This window comes from Haliotis rubra, unplaced genomic scaffold (assembly GCF_003918875.1).
Source record: "Haliotis rubra isolate DU_JTF1 unplaced genomic scaffold, ASM391887v1 Scf52, whole genome shotgun sequence".
NCBI lineage: Eukaryota > Metazoa > Mollusca > Gastropoda > Lepetellida > Haliotidae > Haliotis > Haliotis rubra.
This window is the reverse complement of record NW_025767213.1, coordinates 2200263-2220059: the sequence shown is the minus strand read 5'-3', so window position 1 is coordinate 2220059 and position 19797 is coordinate 2200263. Positions and strand designations below refer to the sequence as shown.

Here is a 19797-nt window from a genome sequence, read left to right as displayed (position 1 = left end):
CCTGCTGTCTAAATGTGACATCAGGAAACCCACATTTTGCAATATTTTCTATAAAAGAGGATAAAAGGAAAAATACAGTACAACAAAGCTTATAACTAATTTCTAGTTGTCTGTCCCTCAGGAAATAATATTGAAAGTTTCCTAATCAGTAAGTTATCATATATTCTAAGATGCCTAGCGGTTAGAACAATCGAAAGGTATAGTTTTTTGATGACGTAACAATTGAATGACGTTATCCCGTCACTGCGCCATTCTAGTGTGCCCCCTCGTAATCGAACCATTTTACATTACGTCACAATGTAAACAACGCCACGATGCATGTCAGTTGTCATCGCCTCGTACGGCCTCCTACTGTAAACTACACCGTTGCATCCAGTTTCTTGGTTTGCTGTTGCTTCACGCAGCTAACATCACTGGTGGAAACATTACGTTTATGTTTTACGACGGTTAAAATGTGTCATTTCGACTAACAAGTTTTCAGCGACACGGTAATGTTCGTAATGTTTACATTCCCACAATGCAATTGTGGAATGTCGCTTGACTACTCAACTTCCTCTGGATGTACTGATCTAAACTTACGCTGGTAGTAGAAATGCAACGTTCATATTGCCCCATATGGTTTACGTTAATGACAGATGTAATTAAAATAATTCAGAGAAGATATTTAATCCGAACGTAAACCGTCATCAAACTGTTATCATTTGTTTTTTTCTGGTAATGTTCGTCTTAACGTAGGGGGCAGACACATAAATAGAACATCAATAGAACATCAATAGAACTATTATAACGTTAAAGCACTCGGACGCAAGCGTCCTCGTGCTTTAACTATAATAGTTCAGGGCAAAAGTGTGTTTTATTACACTATACATGGTGGTAGAGCGAAGTGTATTTCTTAATTATAAGTTGTTCACTGGTCACAAGGGGGGCATGGGCTGATGTACCCTCGATGTTTGTTTATGTTCCCTGAGCCCCAGTGAACAAAGTATTTATCTTACCAAACACCTTTATGTTAATTTTGAACTGTTTGAAGCATGGGTACAAATCTTTTTGTAGCCATCGCTAGATTTTGCTAACAAGAAAAACAGATTAGAGTTATCTCCCTTTCCATCGATTTGCATTTGCAAAACATCGGTAATTTCTGTACATCATACGTAATTGAATGTTATTCGAGATAAAGAATTACTACCACGAAGTACCAAATGAGTTGCAATTGACAGCGGGGTACATTGAAATGTTACTCGCTTGTAAGTGGGGTACATTGAAAGTAATAGAAGAGCGTTCAGCCAATCAGAAAGCGACATTTATGTGTGAGGTAAGATATATATATATATATATATATATATAAGAAGAAGTTTCTGAAATAATCACACAACACGGATCTTCTCCAACATGTTTCACTTTTATCTTCAGGGAGAAGTGATTACAATATGACGTCAATTTGTCATGACGTCACAATGCAACTGTATACAAATGTTGTGAAGATAAAAGTGAAACATGTTGGAGAAGATCCGTGTTGTGTGATTATTTCAGAAACTTCTTCTTATATATGTACTACTGTACGCTCGGTATTCTCATCACTTTCTTTATATCTATATATATGTAGTTCCTAGTTTAAATCATAATAAAGCACACACAAAGTCAACTGCCACATCACCACCAGCATGTATGCTATGCTTCAAATTATTCTGGCAATGGGACCACTACAATGACTGACTGACTGAGTTTGGTTTTACGCCACTTTTAGCAATATTCCAGCAACATCACGGCGGGGGACACCAGAAATGGGCTTCACACATTGTACCCATGTGGGGATTCGAACCCGGGTCTTCGGCGTGACCAGCCAACTCTTTAACCACTAGGCTACCCCACCGCCCCCACTACAATGAAAGGAGCATGAAAAGACCAAAGGTCAAGAAAACATCTGAATACCAAAACAAAAATATGCACATACTACCTCCTGAATTATAACATCTTACCTCCAAATCCAATTACATTTTGACACTGATAGAAATACACAATCAGTCTGATGTCATTGTGAAACAGCATCACAAAAATACAAAAAGACAAACTTGCCATTACTCTTGCCATTAGCTTTCCTTGGTTTGCCAGAGTGGTGGGGTAGCCAGGTGGTTAAAGCATGCACTCGTCACACGGAAGGTCCGGGTACATGGGTACAATGTGTGAAGACTATTTCTGCTGTCCCCCGCCATGATATTGGTTGGATTATTGCTAAAAGCGGCGTAAAACCCAACTGACTCACTCACTCTTTGGTTTGTCAGTGGTGATCAATACCACCTATGTGCTCATCATGCAAGATCACGACAATGAACATATATACACATGCTTTATACAAAGTATTTAAAAAACTTCCAGTCACAATACTGAAGGGACACCAACAGTATCCTTCCTAAATTTGTGTCCAAGTGGGGAATCAAACTTACAACCAATCACTGTGTAAGAAATGTTTTCTGCTGCTTTAAACAATATTTTAACAACAAAGGTAGTGGACATTGTGAAAAGTGATGGGATTGAAACTTGTTCGACCATATGAATGCTTTAACTATAAAGTTATCCCAAAAGCCTATGTGTAACATGCTAAAACTCTTAAATCTAGCCTTTAACCCTGATTTAAGTCTACTGATGAGGTCATAACTGGAACAGATGTTTCATGACAATATAGTATGAGATGCATATCTGGAAAGTCATTAGTACATAAAACATTACATGTGAAGTACATGTAAAATAGGTTATTGGTATCCATGTATGTATGACCTAAGAAGTCCAAACATACATCAGACAATAACAAAAATAACTATGACTCTAAATTGTTCATGGTGACCTCAAAATATATTAAAAAAATTGATTGTATTCTCTTATGGAACCTTAAAGTCTTGGTTGTCATTTCGTGGAGAAATCATTGGACATATTCCATATCCTATGACAACCTTGACTAATCATTGATGGCATAATACGTGATCTAAACTTGAATCACAGCTATCAAGGCCTGGAAAATGGCCTCAACGGTATAGTGATGGAGATTTTAATAGCAATAAATTTCTTCTTTTTTTCCAACCCTGAAATGCTAAAATGAGAAAAAATCTGTGGTTAAAACAATTAAGATCAAACTTCAATTGACAGTCTCCAAGGAAGAAATGAAACAATATTTTCCACGTAATTACACTTGAAATGGCTATTTGTTCATTAAAGCCACAACATCTTATTCAACCTTTTCAGATTAGCATGTGACTTTGATTAGAATTAATAATGTGAAATCACAATTGTTACATAAGAGAACGATAACTGGTGAACGCTAATTGGTTTGACAAACAGGCATTGTTTGTTCCATGTGTGATATTAGACTGTCGACTACACTATGTGTTTTTCGCAACAGAGAAATAAGTCAATCAATTATCCAAATTTTCACTTTGTAATATCAGTGAGCAAGTCGATGGCAGTGACAAAGAAATCTCATTAAGCATCAAATCACATTGTAATTAATCATGTGTATCTAATTCACACTGAGTCTGAATTTTTATCAACATGGACTTCGATGAAAGAAAGTTGTTATTGTCAATTACTGAAATTTTCACTTTGAGATATTTCCATATGAAACGATCGTGTGGCTTGGTCAAGGTTTATTACAGCCATAATTACAGTATAAATGAGGATCAAACAGATAACAGGATGAAAGGGACACAATCTTATTTCATCCATCGCCAATTCACATTACAGTAAAAACTTCTATCACACATCTCTTTTTTCAGAGACTTATTTACAGCTTTTGATGTTTTTGGGCATGAACACAGGCCAAATCCCCCTTTTCAAGAAGTGATGCCCTTTTATTCACAACAATCAAATGGCAAAAAGTTTCAACTTTAGGAAAGTGTAATTCATTCATTCGTTCAGTCTCGTTTAATATCCAATAGCAAATATCCCCTCAATGAGCCAGTCTGACCACTTAAGGTTGCTACCTCTGTCCACTTTTGCTTTCAAGTTTGAACACAAAATTGCTAATTCTGGAGAGAAAAAAAAATGTCCTTCTCGAAGAAAATCTTTCTCATCTTTACATTTAAGATTGAGACACATAATCTCAGCTGTATGTGACCACAATGTCATCAAAAACAAACCTGCGTGTCTTCCAAGGGGATCAGCAAGACATCACAGTTGTGTTTTATTGGACACTGGTCACTTTGTCTCGTATCTTGGTTGTATAATTGGTCAAACTGTGAGAAGAAATACCAAAATAGACCCAAACTAACAACCCCTCTGAATGGAACACTTTCACAGTTTGCTAGTTTTCTTTTTATTCAGTTACTTATTGATCTTTGGACAGTTGTGCATGCTGGCTGACCTGTGGCGAGTCGCCTGACAATCTTCAGCTGCTGGACAAATATCCAAGCTCCTGTAGTCTACTCTAAACTACAAAGATTAGACTCCTTTTCCCTTAAAGTTGAAGGCCCATATGGAATTGTGGAGTTTTACGATGTGTGACATATACAACCATGAATAAGTTTATACATTTAGGACTGCAACTTTAATCATGATACATAATACTTTCATATAACTATGTTAATATGACGGTAAAAAGCAATGTATTACAATGTTCATGGGAAAATATATTCACAAGAAAATTAATTAAATGACATATTTAAATGTCATCTGCAAGAAATATGTGAAACCCATCCAAGCGAACAAGAAAAGAACTGCCACCTCAGGAATCATTAGTTGTCCTTAAATAAAAGTTATATAAGATTAGTTTTTGTGTGAAAGTATGACCACAGTAGGTGGTCATCTAGACAGCAGTTCACAAGGAAGGACAACTCAGACTCACGCTCCAGAACCTGGGCAGGACACTTGCCTATATCAATAGCAGAATACAAATGCCCAAGACAAGAACTTATTGGCAAGCAGACAAGAAGCAAGTGTGCGTAGTGTTGGTTCTCTTGAACATGTAAACATGGACCTGATGTCAAGTGCATGTTGTTTTATGGCACTATCAACAATACAAGGTGAGCTTTGAAAGGTTTGGAGTCCAGATATGAAAGGTGTACTGTCTTAAAATTACTAAGTACAATCCTTTCCATGCTTACAGACTGCATTTGAACCAAATACACAAGCAGCATATGTCTGCAGACGGAGTGACTAAGTAATCTCTCATGATGAAAATGGACAGAATTGTCTGCCATGCTGTCAACAGGTATCTCCAACTGAAAGGGCCAACTTCAACAGCCACCCATGTAGACATAGTGTCCACTTTATGGGATGATGCTCCTTCCATTGTGAAGGGGTCTGCAGGAGAGTTAAAGAAGGGAAGTGAGAACCTCAAAGATGAACCATGATCAGCAAGAACGTCAGCTATCACTAATATAGAAATTGTTTGCGAAAATGCATATGATATCAATGACTGACTAAATCTCACATATAGCCAATACAGTAAGCTTCCTTCAAGAGAAAAGTCTGAAAATATTCTGAGGAATAAACTGGGCATGACAAAGGTTTTATGACACTAGGTTCCAAGGCTTCTGACTCCTGATCTTGAATTCCCATAACCTCTCATGAAATTTTTTATAGTTTGGAATGGACCCTGATGATATTCTTGATCTATTTGTAACCATGGATGAATGGGGTGCAACATTATCAGCCAGGGACTGAACAGTTAAAGCAGTGGAAACATCTCCAAAGAAGGCAAAGGCTTTTAGTTAACTACCTCCCAAATGGTCTGCTAATCTGCTTTGCCAACTGCATCAGAATCTGAAGGTTATACAGCATAGACATTGAGACGCAAATCTGTTGTTACCATGTCTGTGTACCAACCATAAAATTTCCAAGTTCGGTGCTGGGATTCGAACCATAGATCTTCTGATATGAAGTCAGACTCCTTGTCCACATGACCAAAGAGGTTAGCCCTGTCAGCAAGCTGACATGGTCAGGATGTCATCTGTGGGATGACTTCACACCCTGTTACATACTCTCCCGTCAACAGAAGGCACGTCCCAGGCCGCATAGCAGGGTAATGAGACTTATTTTGCTCAAATTTCATATGAACATGCTCATCCACCTGCAGCATGCACCTCTTCAAAAGCTTGCAGAACGACATGATCTTGGTTGTGAACTGTTCCCACCGCACAACAAGCCTTCTAAACCAGTGGAATCCAGGCACCCTAGCACCATTCAGATATGTGGGAATCTTTCAGATTATTTTGAAAAATAAACAGCAACTGACTCGATTACTGCAGTCCAACATAGTCTCAGAAGGTTTTTGACACTACTTTTATTAAAGGAATATCAATGCAACTTACAAACAAGAAGACAAAGTCATCAATATCCCCCTCAATGGCATATTACTCTTCATGAATATGTCTACTAGTTATGATTATGTCAAATGTTTTGGTGTGTATATAGCAAAGTGGAAGGAGAGTATTGAAGGTTTTTAAGTTCTGCTCTAGAAAGGAGCAATACCACCAAATCAAGTCAAAGTCAAACTATGTGCCAAGTTTGGTGAAGAAATAGTGATCAGTTTTAAAGTTCTGCTCTGGAAAACATCACTACCACCAAATTCAATCAAAGTCAAACTTGTTGCCATGGAAATGCAAACAATATTTTATTTCGAATTCCAATATTATCAAAAGGCACCAGTACACCACCAGACCTATCTATGTGCCAAGTTTGGTGAAGAAATAGTGAATGTTTTTTAAATTCTTCTCTGCAAAAGATAACTACCACCAAATGCAGTCAAAGTCAACCTTGTTGTTATGGAAATGCAAAAAAGAATATTTATTCAGAATTCCAAAACTATCCAGATCTATGTATGTGCCAAGTCTGGTGAAGAAGTAGTGAACGGTTTTAAAGTTCTGTTCCGGAAAAGACGAATGTGCACGGATGGACGCACGGATGGACGGAGTCCCTTTTAATACCCCCCTGCAAAATGTGTTGCGGGGGATAATGACTGATTCTGTGCAATGTCATTCAGGTACAGTGACAATCAACCAGGTCACACATTGTTACCACATGATAATCAGGTTTAACTTCATACCAGAAGATTGTTCAGAACACAACTACAGCATGAAGTTTCTGTTCCAACACAATACTAGTATAGACAATATATAGGTTACCATACTAACTAAGTAAAGGAGACAAGAATCTATGTTAATGTTGTAATTAGCATAGTATGAATGCCAGCAGAAGACAGACTGAGGAACAGAATAAGGGGCAAGTGCATAACCAATACACTTTGAGGTATATGCAACAGAGTAATGCAAGGGTATTGGGAGAAGTTCATTGGGTCATAGATGAAAGAGGAGAAGACTCCTGGAATTAAATAATTGAGATGGTGAAATCATGGAAGAATTGGTATGTTATTATTCAGTGGTTCAAAGGTTTAACGAGTCTGTTTTGAACAATTGGAAAATTGAAGATAAACGGTTCAAATCTGTTCATGTTTTGAGTCAGAAACATGAAACCTTTATTTTTTGGTCATGAATTTTCAACAAACCTTCCTTTTCTCCATCAAATATATTGTCCCTAAGCTACATGAATCCCTGAAGATCACATCTATTTTTCTCTGTTCTAATGCAGTTCTTTCCTTAATAAAACTTCAAACAAACCTATCAACTTATATCTCTTCTCCTAAGACTAAAACGTCATTTCCATTCCATCAAAGTTGCTAACTAGCACAATATGTCAGTTCTACTACAACATCAAAAGACACTGCCTGATCAAAAAGTCCCAAATTTGGATGTGATAAGTGAAAATTGTGCTAAAGTTATTCTTGCGTCAGTGGCTTTCTCTAACAAAACGTGACATGGTGTAGACACACTATTTTTACCCAGACTAAGAGAGCTGTGTATAAGTAATAAGACTGCCCCCTTGCAGGTGCTATGTCATTAGCGGCCAAGTTACACCAACAAATGTGCAGGTCAGCAAATAATATTTTCTGTCATCTTTGGCCTCAGGCCAGTTTTTATAATGGGCATCTTGGACAAGTGGTTATCTGTAAATTTGTACATCTGCAAATGATAATATCATTGGCCACATACCATTACTCATCTGAAACAATTTCTCATATTTGTAATCTCGCCATCTACGATTCCTTTAAACAATTTTGACAAGTTTATTTGCATTTTTTACGTGTGAGTATTCTCACCCGGTCTTCTATTTGTATGCATCGCTCGTCTTTTGATTATTCGCGAGAAAAATTGGGCTTAAAATATGATTGATAAAGTCAGTTGCGGCACGAAACATCTAACCCTCCCCACTTCAATTTTCAATTTCCACTCCTATTTCATTATCCAATTTTCAAAGAAAAAATAATATAAAAGTTGCTGAATTCAATCACAGAACTCACAATTAATCATGTCAGAAGCTCTCCAAATTCGGTGCTGATTTAATTTAACATCAAAAGTCATTTCAGTGGTTCGGAAAAAAATAGAAAATTAATATCTTTTTGAAAAACGAAATCGTATTCAGTCTTCAAATTATGATCGGGCAGCAAATTTCTTTATTTGTACAGTTCAAACACTGTTGTATTGATTTTTAGGGAGAACATGCTTAATAGATTTCATAAAAATGTTGTCCATTCACCGCTGTGAAAGCAGTAGGCTGAAGGAATCATGTTGTACCATTTTATTCATAAAGTTCTTTTCATCTTGGGGCTTAAGTGGTGTTTTACATTTTTATCCGTTGGCTCTTTTAAAGTGCTAATTTTCGCTGAATGCCAAAAGGACATCTGTGGGAGAATATCTCTCATTCATTTTATTCGTTGAATTTTTTCATCTACAATCTGCAAAATTTAATCAATTAAATCTTTAAGTCTTTTTCATCTCAACTTTTTTCAAAGGAGTATAAAAGAATTTCATTTCAAAATCTTCAAATGCGTTATCCCTTTCTGAGCTATGGCCATTTGTCTGTTGGCAAAAATAATGTTTGACCACTTTAACCAATTTGAATACTTCAAATTTCTATTCATCAAAAATTTTCATCAAAATGTCAAAAGAGCTTTTTGAAAAAAAAGTCAACAAAAGCCGCACTAAATTAAAATTGATAATTGCAAATTCTGTCGAGGCTAGTTGTTCTGTTTCATCTTGGCTATTCGTGTTTCCCCTCTTATCATTATGGATTAGATTTTCTTTCGCCTGTCATTGTTATTCGTACAAAATTTAATTTCAGTCCTGCCATTCGTCTATAACTAAAAATGACATGATTCCAATTCGTGACATGATTCATTTGTTTTTCTTGGTGAGGCAAGCAGCTCTGATTTCTAGTCACTGAAGGCTAGCGACTAGAGCACTCGACAGATCAATATTTAAGTTGGGCGCAAAGCAAGGCAATATCCTTATGAAAATTTCATTAAAAACTCTGTCTGGACAGCTACCGGACACACAAGGCGGCCCTCCTCTGCCGCAAGCTCTCATGCGAAAAAGATATTTTTCAACGGAGGTTACGTGATCAGAACTCCCAATCAAACAGTAGACGGCAGAGTATAGCAACAGGGTTACCAGATAAAAACCTGAGCGCACATCTGCGTTTTTATCGCACCAAGATGAGATATATGCATTTTTTCAAAACAGAAACAAGAGGGGCAAAAAGGTGGAAATAATTTATAGGAAAAAATATGAATGATTATTTGCTCCAGATCATCGAATAAGATCAACGGTCAGAAAAACTTCCCGATATGGAAATGTGGATTGTATAAAAGAGGCTTTTATCAATAACGATGCAGTTTGAGTATGTGGATCATGAAAGTTTGATTGCGTATCTGTCTGGACTATCACCGGACATGTCCACCTTTCATATCCTTCAAACAACTCCTTATAATCAACTCTGACCTTTGTCTTTCAACACGCTTTCAAGTGAAAAAGAAATAATGATCCTGCATAACTAGAGGAATATATACATAGTTGCGTCTCATCACTATCACAAGAAGATGAGCCATTGCTTTAGTTCTTTGTAATATACTGACTGCAAGAAATACAAATCATGTACAATTTGGCACTGATCAAACCAAGGAACTGACAGATCACCTATCAATATGGAACATGAACATTACTTACAAAACAAGATGGAAAAATAGAAAGAAAAAAAAGAGGTAAAAGATACAAGGAGATTGGGGTAAGATACATTATGTTACATAAGAGCTGTATTAAAATACATAAAACATCAACATTGAACGCTGGAGGTTAGTTTGTTGTTTTACACTAGTCAGCAATATTCCAGCAGAACAGAAAACCCGTACATATTCAATTCAAGACCAGAGTGGGTGAGTGTGTGAGTGAGCTAGTTTTATGACAGTGCCACCTTAATGTGGAAGGGAAGCCCCAAATGAAGCAGCTGCCAGACATTTACCACTCTGGTTAAACCCAAGAACACTGATACGGTATTGTGCTGACAAACAGAAGCATAATATGGCGCAAACAGCATGCAATTCGTGATCAGAAGAAGCAACAGTTATCAATGTCAAAATTATAAAACAAAACTACCTCTAAAACATCACAGCCATAATCACACAAAACAAATCTTCAGAATTTCCAACAGAGTTCCTATTCATTGTCAACTAAACAAAACTAGTTGTCAAGATAATAGCATTGCCAGTCAGCATCCAGCTTTGAAGATGTGACGAAACCTCACTTCTTTCCAAACGTCTATGATCCATTATGATTCCTCTATGTCTACTGCATCAAGGTCAGAACATGCCCGAAAGAACAGGGTGGTTCTCACAGTATTGTAGACAGTAGTGTCATGTTTTTGTGGATTCATAAAGAATCCTTGAATTCAAGTGCAGTCACAAATACATGGTATCTTCACTAGAAAAACCATTAGATTTGATATTAGTGTACTGTAGTTGTACTAAAACCATCAGTCATGGATGTATTTTAGATCAAACTTCCAGTTATGAAGTCCCTTCCTTTTTAAGTTCTGAATGAATCGTTAACGATGCCAATTCTGGTAATATTGAGACCATGACGTTATTTAATCCTGATATCACTCTCAGTAAATTAATCACGATGTCACTTTTCCTTCTGAATGTGTTGTCCATACCAGTCCTAAGGGTCATTTTCTGTGTCTGACATCACTTCTGCTAACCTTATTTCTGTGACAACACAGTGATTCCAGATATGGCATCACTTCCAGTTCTTATGTGACTTCTAGTCAGTTTCAGACCCTTATGCTATTTGATTCTGACATCACTTACTGTCCTAATTACTAGCATGTCACTTCCACTCAGTTTGTTTCCATGTAAACTGCACTGAATGTTTCAATGATCAAAAGTTTACCTACTTTTGAGACTACAGATTCTTTAGCTACACCTTAACCTCACCCGCATCGCCCCTCCAAACCCCTTTCTATTCTACAGTTGGGCAAATTATTTCTTATGATCGCTTGTGCTGCCACTATGTCACCTAAGGAGGGCCTAGCTTTAAGGTCCAGGTGAACGTCACATAAACAGATGTTGAGGGGCCACTGGATATTAGCTGTTCTACCAAAACTGTATTCAGGGTTGCAATACTTGATGCCAAAGCTCTTAGCAATAGCCATAGGAAGACTGAGCAATAGCCATGGGAAGACTTCAATGACATACCAATCCTTCAACCCTTGCTTTAGTAATGTTGTCTGAGCATGTCTAACAAGAGATAAACATCTAATTCTATGCCTTCTATGAGTTTCTATAGCTTTGAGATAGAATGTAAGACATAGAATGTATACCGTAAATGATCTTGGTGATCCAGTAATGGTTTGTATAATGTCTATGACCCAGTGGTCCAAGACATGTGGATTGATTCTTGGTGAAAATCTCTTGTAGTGATCTGACCATAATTGTGGCCTAGCCCTCTAAAGTGTTGAAAGTGTTTTATTGTACAATGTTGGATTTCTTGGGTTTTTCATCTTAACATAGATTGTTTAAAATGTCTGCTACCAAAGGAATAGTCACTGGTCTATGACCCAGATTATGCTGTAGTCTCCAATGGATGAACTTACTCTGTCAGTTGTTGTAGAGATTGGACAATGATGGTCTCCAAGAAATGGACACATCTGGAAACACTGATTTAGAAAAATCTGAATGTATGTGTTCTCCTCTGCTTAGCCAAAGTGAGCAATCAGAATGATGATTATGTGTGTCATCTCTACATTTTGGATTACTTTGTCTGGGAGAAATCATGTAAACAGACTGGAAAGCCATCAGATCTGGTACTGGACTTGCTTAGTTCAGAAATCAGTTGTTCAGACAAGTCACAAAGAGGTCAAGATGTTATCCAGTTGAATGCTTCTGGAAATGTTGTCATCTGGAGGGAGATTGGTAGTGGCACTAGAAAGGACTAGTTGAGGTCTACTAGGTCTGCTATCATGCTCATCTTCATGGAGTTGTTCGTGGGAACAAGAAATACAGGACAGTAAAATCCATTGGTGACTTTTGTTCTCATATGTTCTTTTCTAGAAGACTGCCAATGGCTAGATCTACTACCATCCTAAGATCTACTACCATCTCCACCTTCTGACCAAAATACAAGTACAGGAGAGTGGTCGAAGAAAAGCTTGTACTCTTTTCATAGATACTTACCTATCATGCCCAGTTGTGGTGGTATGAAAAAAGACATCTTCTTAGAACTGAGCGGGTGTTCTGTTGAAAGTCGGCATTCTTAACTGCAATCCATATTTCCAGGTCAAAAGTGACCAAATGAATGGTTGTTACGCTACAATCTATGTGACCTCCAGCTCTGGCATCTCTTTTACCTTGTCCATGACATTTATATTCAGACTGGAGTGATGACAAACCAGATCACTGAGCTCGATGCTTCTTAAGAAAGGTCTGAGCAGAATTATTCTCAATGGTGTGTACTTCTTCAGAACGAGTTCTCTAACAACGCTGTCATGTGGGTGACAAACCATGAACCTGAACAGCCAAATGTATCTTGATAACATTTTGTAGTATCCCGTCTCACCTCTTCAGTGATGCTGCCAACCTTTTCATTGTAATGGCCTGAAAGACTGCCACTCTCTTGAGCGTATCCAGGACAGTAGGTGTTTTGATATGCATCAACACTTTTGTGGATAGCAGATCTCCTTGCATATGGATTATCAAGTTGATTGTGGATTATGATTACCAGGTCCATCAAGATGGATCATAGAGTGTGAACTGTACCTTCATTGCATGTATCTAGTAATGATGGCACGGTAGGGCAGATTCCGGGCTACAAACAATTGTTGACTCCAGTATCCATGGTGTGTTTATAAGCAGATGACATTTCTTAAAGACTGGATGAAAGAAAGTTGACTCTGATTGATGAATGAACTGGCTTTAAGAGTACTTCATCCAGGACCTGTGACTGTAATGATATTTTTCTTCAGCTGTGGTAAAGGGAGACATTCATCTGATTTCACTTTCGACAAATTATCAGATGCATGGTCAATGATTTTATGAGCATTACTTGGCCACAAAAGTGTAAGATATGAATGGAAATCTTGGATATTCTGGCCTCTGTAGAAATACAGATTCTTGTGACTTTGCCTGTAACACTGATAAAGCGGTTCTATCTGCTCCATAAAGGACATTTTAGAAGTTCATTGTCAGCTTGATGAAGACGGTCCTCCAGTGTATAAGAGGGCATGTGAAAAAACCTATGGGGTCAGTGCATCGACCGTGACAGTCTGGAGATGGTCTCTGACTTGGCTTTTGCTGTATACATGCAGTGACAGTATTGTGTCTGTGATGATCCTCTATAGTTTTCTGCCCATCTGCTCCCTGCTGTGTTGATTGAATGGTTGGCTTTCCTAATGGTCCTGGATACCGTGCAACAAACCATGTTGGCATTGGTTCCTCTGGATGTTAGGCTGGATAGTCTCTCAGTTCCAGATTTCAAACTCATTTGAAAAGTTGATGTTAACTCAAGCACATCCAGTATGGATTCGTTATTGCCTTGACAATCTCAAGAGCTTGATGCTGATTGGTGGTTCTATAATCTTGACAACTCGTTGTGTGTATCTGACAGTGAATAGGACTTGTTTTGTGCGATTGCTGCCAAAATACAGGATTTTTGACAATGATGTAACAGAGGTAGCAGATTTGTACGAATTTTTACTTTTCTGGCACGCCCAAAAGATTCAACTCTGAACAGTTGCATTATCCACAGAATCAGGGTATGATACCAAAGTCACTGAGACCCAACCAATTTAAAGTCCTCTCTTCCAAAACTTACCACCTGCATCAGACCACAGCAGCAGTTGATATTGCGAGTGACATTCAGTGCTGTCAAGGTACAGTGACATGCAATCAACCAAGTCACTGACTCTGACCACATTATCCACTTTTGTTCCTATTATATATAGGGAGCAGATGACTGAGGACTTATTGTAACCCAGGTCAGATCACAGTGAATGGAACATGATATTCTGTTAAATCATTTGAACAAATTTTGTATATTGTCAATAAAAGTTGAACAGTATGTGAATGGTACCATGATACAGCCATGCCAAATCAGTGCACTGCAATCAGCTGAGTCCATGTAGCAGTTGTAAATAGATGTATCATCTAGGCAGCTGTTTTTCAGCATACTGTACCACCACATCGTTACACGCCTACTAAAACTTGAAGATAGAAACTCCTGTGTCTTCTTTTGTCATCCCATTTCAGTTTGTCGTAAGGATTTAAAACAAACATACAGCCTTGTTGTCTTATGTTCAGCTCACAGATAAGTAATACCAAATCTCAGAATAAAGGTATTAGTCATCAACTCGAGAAGTGTTCTCACAATACTCTTCTACTTTGACTTCACGTTTCTTAGCTTTATTGACCAATACATATTACTTGAGAACTGTAATGGCTTTTCCAGGTCCCATTTGAGATAAGATTGCTTGTGCTCTACAATAAAAAAAATAAACCCTGGACATGACAAACAATAGACTCATACATATCAGGATTTAAGAGGACACTGATACACATCTACGTCCAAACTTACAGAACATAACCATCAAGTTCTGAAAACATATACAGATAAGTATGCTCAGAAGTCTGTGTTAAAAAGTTAAACTGATACACGCTTTTTTCAGTATTGTTTTATATTGGAGATAATCTTATCTTTTCATATTCTGCATTAGTAATAAGAAAAGAAAGTTCCCCTGATGTTTATCCTTTGTTTACGGTCAGTGGTAAGGAGACAATGTAGATCAAGTATGACAGGAGTTGTGCAACATGCTTCAAATCACATGGGACTTATGTAATGCTAGGCCATGTTGGACCAGAAACTTATGACAGTATTGATGATTATGATGAAGTTGATGTTTCCTGGGCAATTGTAGTATGTGTATTGACTTGTGAAGGATAACACTGATGTCTGCATCCTATTACAGTTTTTCTAACATTTGGGCTTCTGCTCTAGCTCATATTAGCAAATCAGTTTATCCAAAGGTGCCAAGAAATCTCCTCAATCAAGCTTCTTAAACTTATGAAATAAACTGTACATCTTTCACTAAAATATCATAGATCTGAATCATATCTTTTATTGTCTGTTTATGCCGAACAATATGAGTTAAGATGGGTAATAGGCAAAAGTTGTTGTTGATAAATGTCTGAAAAACATGTAACAAGATGCCCTATAAACCACATCACAAAGTATACATACATTATAATTTATAGAACTATCTTGATGTTTTCATATCATATGAAGATTCACAACATTTAGATAATCATCCAAATCTTTTATATTTTCCTACTTCCAGTTGAAATGAATGGTTTCTAATCTCCCTTCAATATAAAACATTTTACTTAACTTGATTGTAGAGTTTGATAAATGCAAACTGACATATCAATCCAAGATCATAACAAATGGATCTATTTTCTGACTCAATGCATTAAAACTACAAAAAGTTTCAATATATGAATTCAAATCTTTTATCTAAAGCACTAAAACAGCCAAACTGACACATTTTTATGGCCAGTTATCCGATAACCGAATATCCCAAATGAATAATAAATTACAACAGCCAATGACTGCAGTTAAACTTCTAATAAATTTATTTCAATGCTATCTTAAAATAAGACAAGCTAATGAGGCAGACAATCATTGAAAGCTGTCGACAGAATGCATAAATGACTACATACAGCATACAGTGTTCTAGGTTCACAATACCAAACAATCCCCACTATAACTAAAAAAAATACAAATCAATGAACTTGAGAAATAATTTGCTAGAAGAGGTTTACTTCGTGTTCTAATCTTACATATGACTCTTATCACAGACGGACAATGACAGGGACAAGGTACTGACATTGACCTATACCTTCACACTTGAAGAGTACATGATACACTTTAGTATCTCCTGAACACCTGTTGTCCTCGGAACTGTCATAAATGTCTTTCTATCATCACTCAGTGTCAGGACGCTCATATGCTTTATGAATATCTTAGCACAGTAGAGGGAGTTTTAAGCATGCAGTTGTCTGTGTCCAGAACTGGATTTTCATCATAGTTATTATCAGTGATTTTCTTCACTATTTCAAGAATCTCACTACTTACTCATTGTAACAAATGTGTTCGTCTTCTGGAACATATGTATGAGTACCATTCAGTAGTAAATGTTTTGGGGGGATTTGGTTGGTTTTGTTGTAAGAGGTGACTAATAGGATCTGGGTGGAAAAGCTTGCTGACTTGGTTGACTCAATTGCGTAGATTGATGCACATGATGTTGACCACTGGATTATCTGGTCCAGACTTGAGTATTTACAGACTGCCACAATATAGCTGGAATATTGCTGAGTGCGGTGTTAAACAACAAACAAACAAATAAAATATGATCACCAATTTTAACTATGTATTTTACAGGAGTAATATTTGCTGTATCTCTTTCAATCTGTTTCAGCATAAGTGATACATAATTCAACTTTAAACATACATTAAATTTGTTAAATTGCATGGTACAAAGAATCTGAAAGAAATTGCACAAGGGTTATAACCAGTTGCTATAACAAGCTAACATCAACAAGTTCAACTCAAAACTGTTGAAATCTCATACAGTGTGAAAGTGAATCCACTACTAATATAATCGTACACATAAAATCAATGTTCTGCATGTAAGTACAGACAAAAGAAAATCCTGAACAGCAAGCTGCTATGTATCTTACAGCCATTCCAAACAAGACTGACATCAATACTGACTGGATTATTTTCTTTTCACTTGTATTGAACATGCTGGACAAAATCCCAGAGCACTAACATACCAGTTAACTCTTGAACTGTTTGAACCCAACGCTGAGAGGGAAAAGGTCAGTCATAAAAAAGGCAACCAAATATGTTTACACTGTTTTCCAATCCTATTTCCTGGGGAAAAAGTCAGGCTACAGTAGTACCCAAGTTAAATGAGTGGTATTTGATATGAACAAGATCCACGGTTATGTAGGTATAGGAACCATCTGCCACCAAGATTGGAACACCATGGGGCAAAACTGTGATCTTTTGATCTTAAAATTTAATTCATTCCTCAGCTTACTTACAGCCCATGCCCAGACTTTGAAATTGGGAAAATATCCAGAGGTAGGCTTTATTATGACTACTTCCACCCAACATTTTCCTGTTGGGATAAATTCCTTCTGTGTGCCAAAATTCTGTTTATTGCTCAGTAAGATTAGCCTTTAATGAAGTTTAATTTGAAGTTCTTTCACTGGAAGTGGTAGAGTACCGAATAGCTAGATTATTTTGAGCTTTGGATAACCTAAGTAACTAACTGGTAGTTCTTCAATTCCCAGCAATGTTAACCTGGTGTTATTTCATTAAAGTGTTAACTGCAGATAGCTTTTTACCAGGGCATACAGGAAGAGAAATTTGTCTGTATATCAAAGTGCTGTTGAATTTTCAAATCAAACATCAATACATCACTCTGTTCTCTGAGGTGCATGGGAAGAGGCACAGAGCAGACTGAAAGACTATATATTCAAATGGCAGCACAAGCTCAAAATATTCTTTTTCAATCTTGACCTTTATGGTCCTCAGTAAATAAAAAGTCAGAGCATGTAGCTTTAGGTTACTACTCTAACAAATATAAGAATGTTTGTGTAAATATATTAGTTCTCTTGCAATTACAATTACATCTTAATCATTCTATCTGACTGATATCTAGTCTCAAAGATGATTCTGAGATGAAGATTAAAGTCTGGGATCATATCACTTGCCTTGCTGAATCTGCAGGAAAACATCTTGTCAAATATACACAACAAATACTGTTACTCCTCTGGGAATGTTCACAGCATATTTGATTTTATATTGTAACTCCATAACTACATGAATTCCTGACATTATAAATTTATCCAGCACAAAAATGTCACATGACCATCTATGCGTAACTAGTGATGATAGCAGCTCCTGTCTTATGCTAGTTCAAATGTCACAATATCAACCATTAATCTCCCCTGCTACGTTATATCTGTTATCAGTTATAACTTGTTTCCAGCAGAGGAATTTCAGCTTCTTCTTTTCATGTCTTGGCCCTGTTCAGTATAATGTTTTAAGTGCTAACTATAGCATAATGTTTACAGCTCTATATGTTGGGAGTGAATCAAGGCCCTGCACCTCACATGAGTAACTGTTGTTGGTGAGCAGCTGCTACTATTCTGGCAGTGTTCAGCTCTTTATGCATACCGCTTTGGTGGTGTGCAGCTCTTCACATTTACTGATTTCGGCAGCGTTCAGCTGTTCACATCCACTCCTTCAGTGGTGTGCAGCTCTTCACATTTACTGATTTTGGCATTTACTGAGGTGTTTCACACCTCCTACTTTTGTTGGTGTTCAGCTGCTCACATCTACTTCAGTTGGTGTTCAGCAGTCAACATCTCCTACTTCTACTGGTGTTCAGCTGTTCACATCTACTTCAGTTGGTGTTCAGCAGTCTACATCTCCTACTTCTACTGGTGATCAGCTGTTCACATCTACTTCCGTTCGTGTTCAGCTGTTTCCCATCCACTCCTTCAGTGGTGTGCAGCTCTTCATATTTACTGAGGTGTTTCACACCTACTTCTGTTGGTGTTCAGCTGTTCACATCTATTTTTATTGGTGTTCAGCTTTTCAGATCTCATACTTCTATTGGTGTTCAGTTGTTCACATCTACTTCAGTTGGTGTTCGGCAGTCTACATCTCCTACTTCTGTTGGTGTTCAGCTGTTCACATCTCCTACTTCTACTGGTGTTCAGCAGCTCACATCTCCTACTTCTGTTCTTGTTCAGCTGTTCATATCTCATACTGTTCATGTTCAGCTTTTCATATCTCCTTCTTCAGCTGGTGTTGAGATCTCATACTTCTGTTGGTGTTCAGCAGTCTATATCTCCTACTTCTGTTCATGTTCAGCTGTTCACATTTCCTACTTCTATTGGTGTTCAGCTGTTCACACCTCTTACTTCAGTTGGTGTTCATCAGTTGACATCTACTTCAGTTGGTGTTCAGCTGTTCACATCTCCCACTTCAGTTGGTGTTCAGCTGTTCACATCTCCAACTGTTCACATCTACTTCTGTTGGCGTTCAGATCTCCTACTTCTATTGGTGTTCACCTGTTCACATCTACTTCAGTTGGTGTTCAGCAGTCTACATCTCCTACTTCTATTGGTGTTCACCTGTTCACATCTACTTCAGTTGGTGTTCAGCACTCTGCATCTCCTACTTCTGTTGGTGTTCACATCTCCAACTTCTACTGGTGTTCATCTATTCACTTCTGCAACTTCTACTGGTGTTCAGCTGTTCACATCTCCTACTTCTGTTCTTGTTCAGCTGTTCATATCTCATACTGTTCGTGTTCAGCTGGTATTGAGATCTCCTACTTCTGTTG

The 19797-nt window shown here is 37.5% G+C and overlaps 1 protein-coding gene across 5 annotated transcripts in view; it reads right to left on the bottom strand.

Annotated features, from left to right (window-relative positions):
* The window catches only part of LOC124292558 (caspase activity and apoptosis inhibitor 1-like), a 224676-nt gene that overhangs the window by 104774 nt on the left and 100105 nt on the right, over window positions 1-19797 (bottom strand). The window lies entirely within an intron of this gene.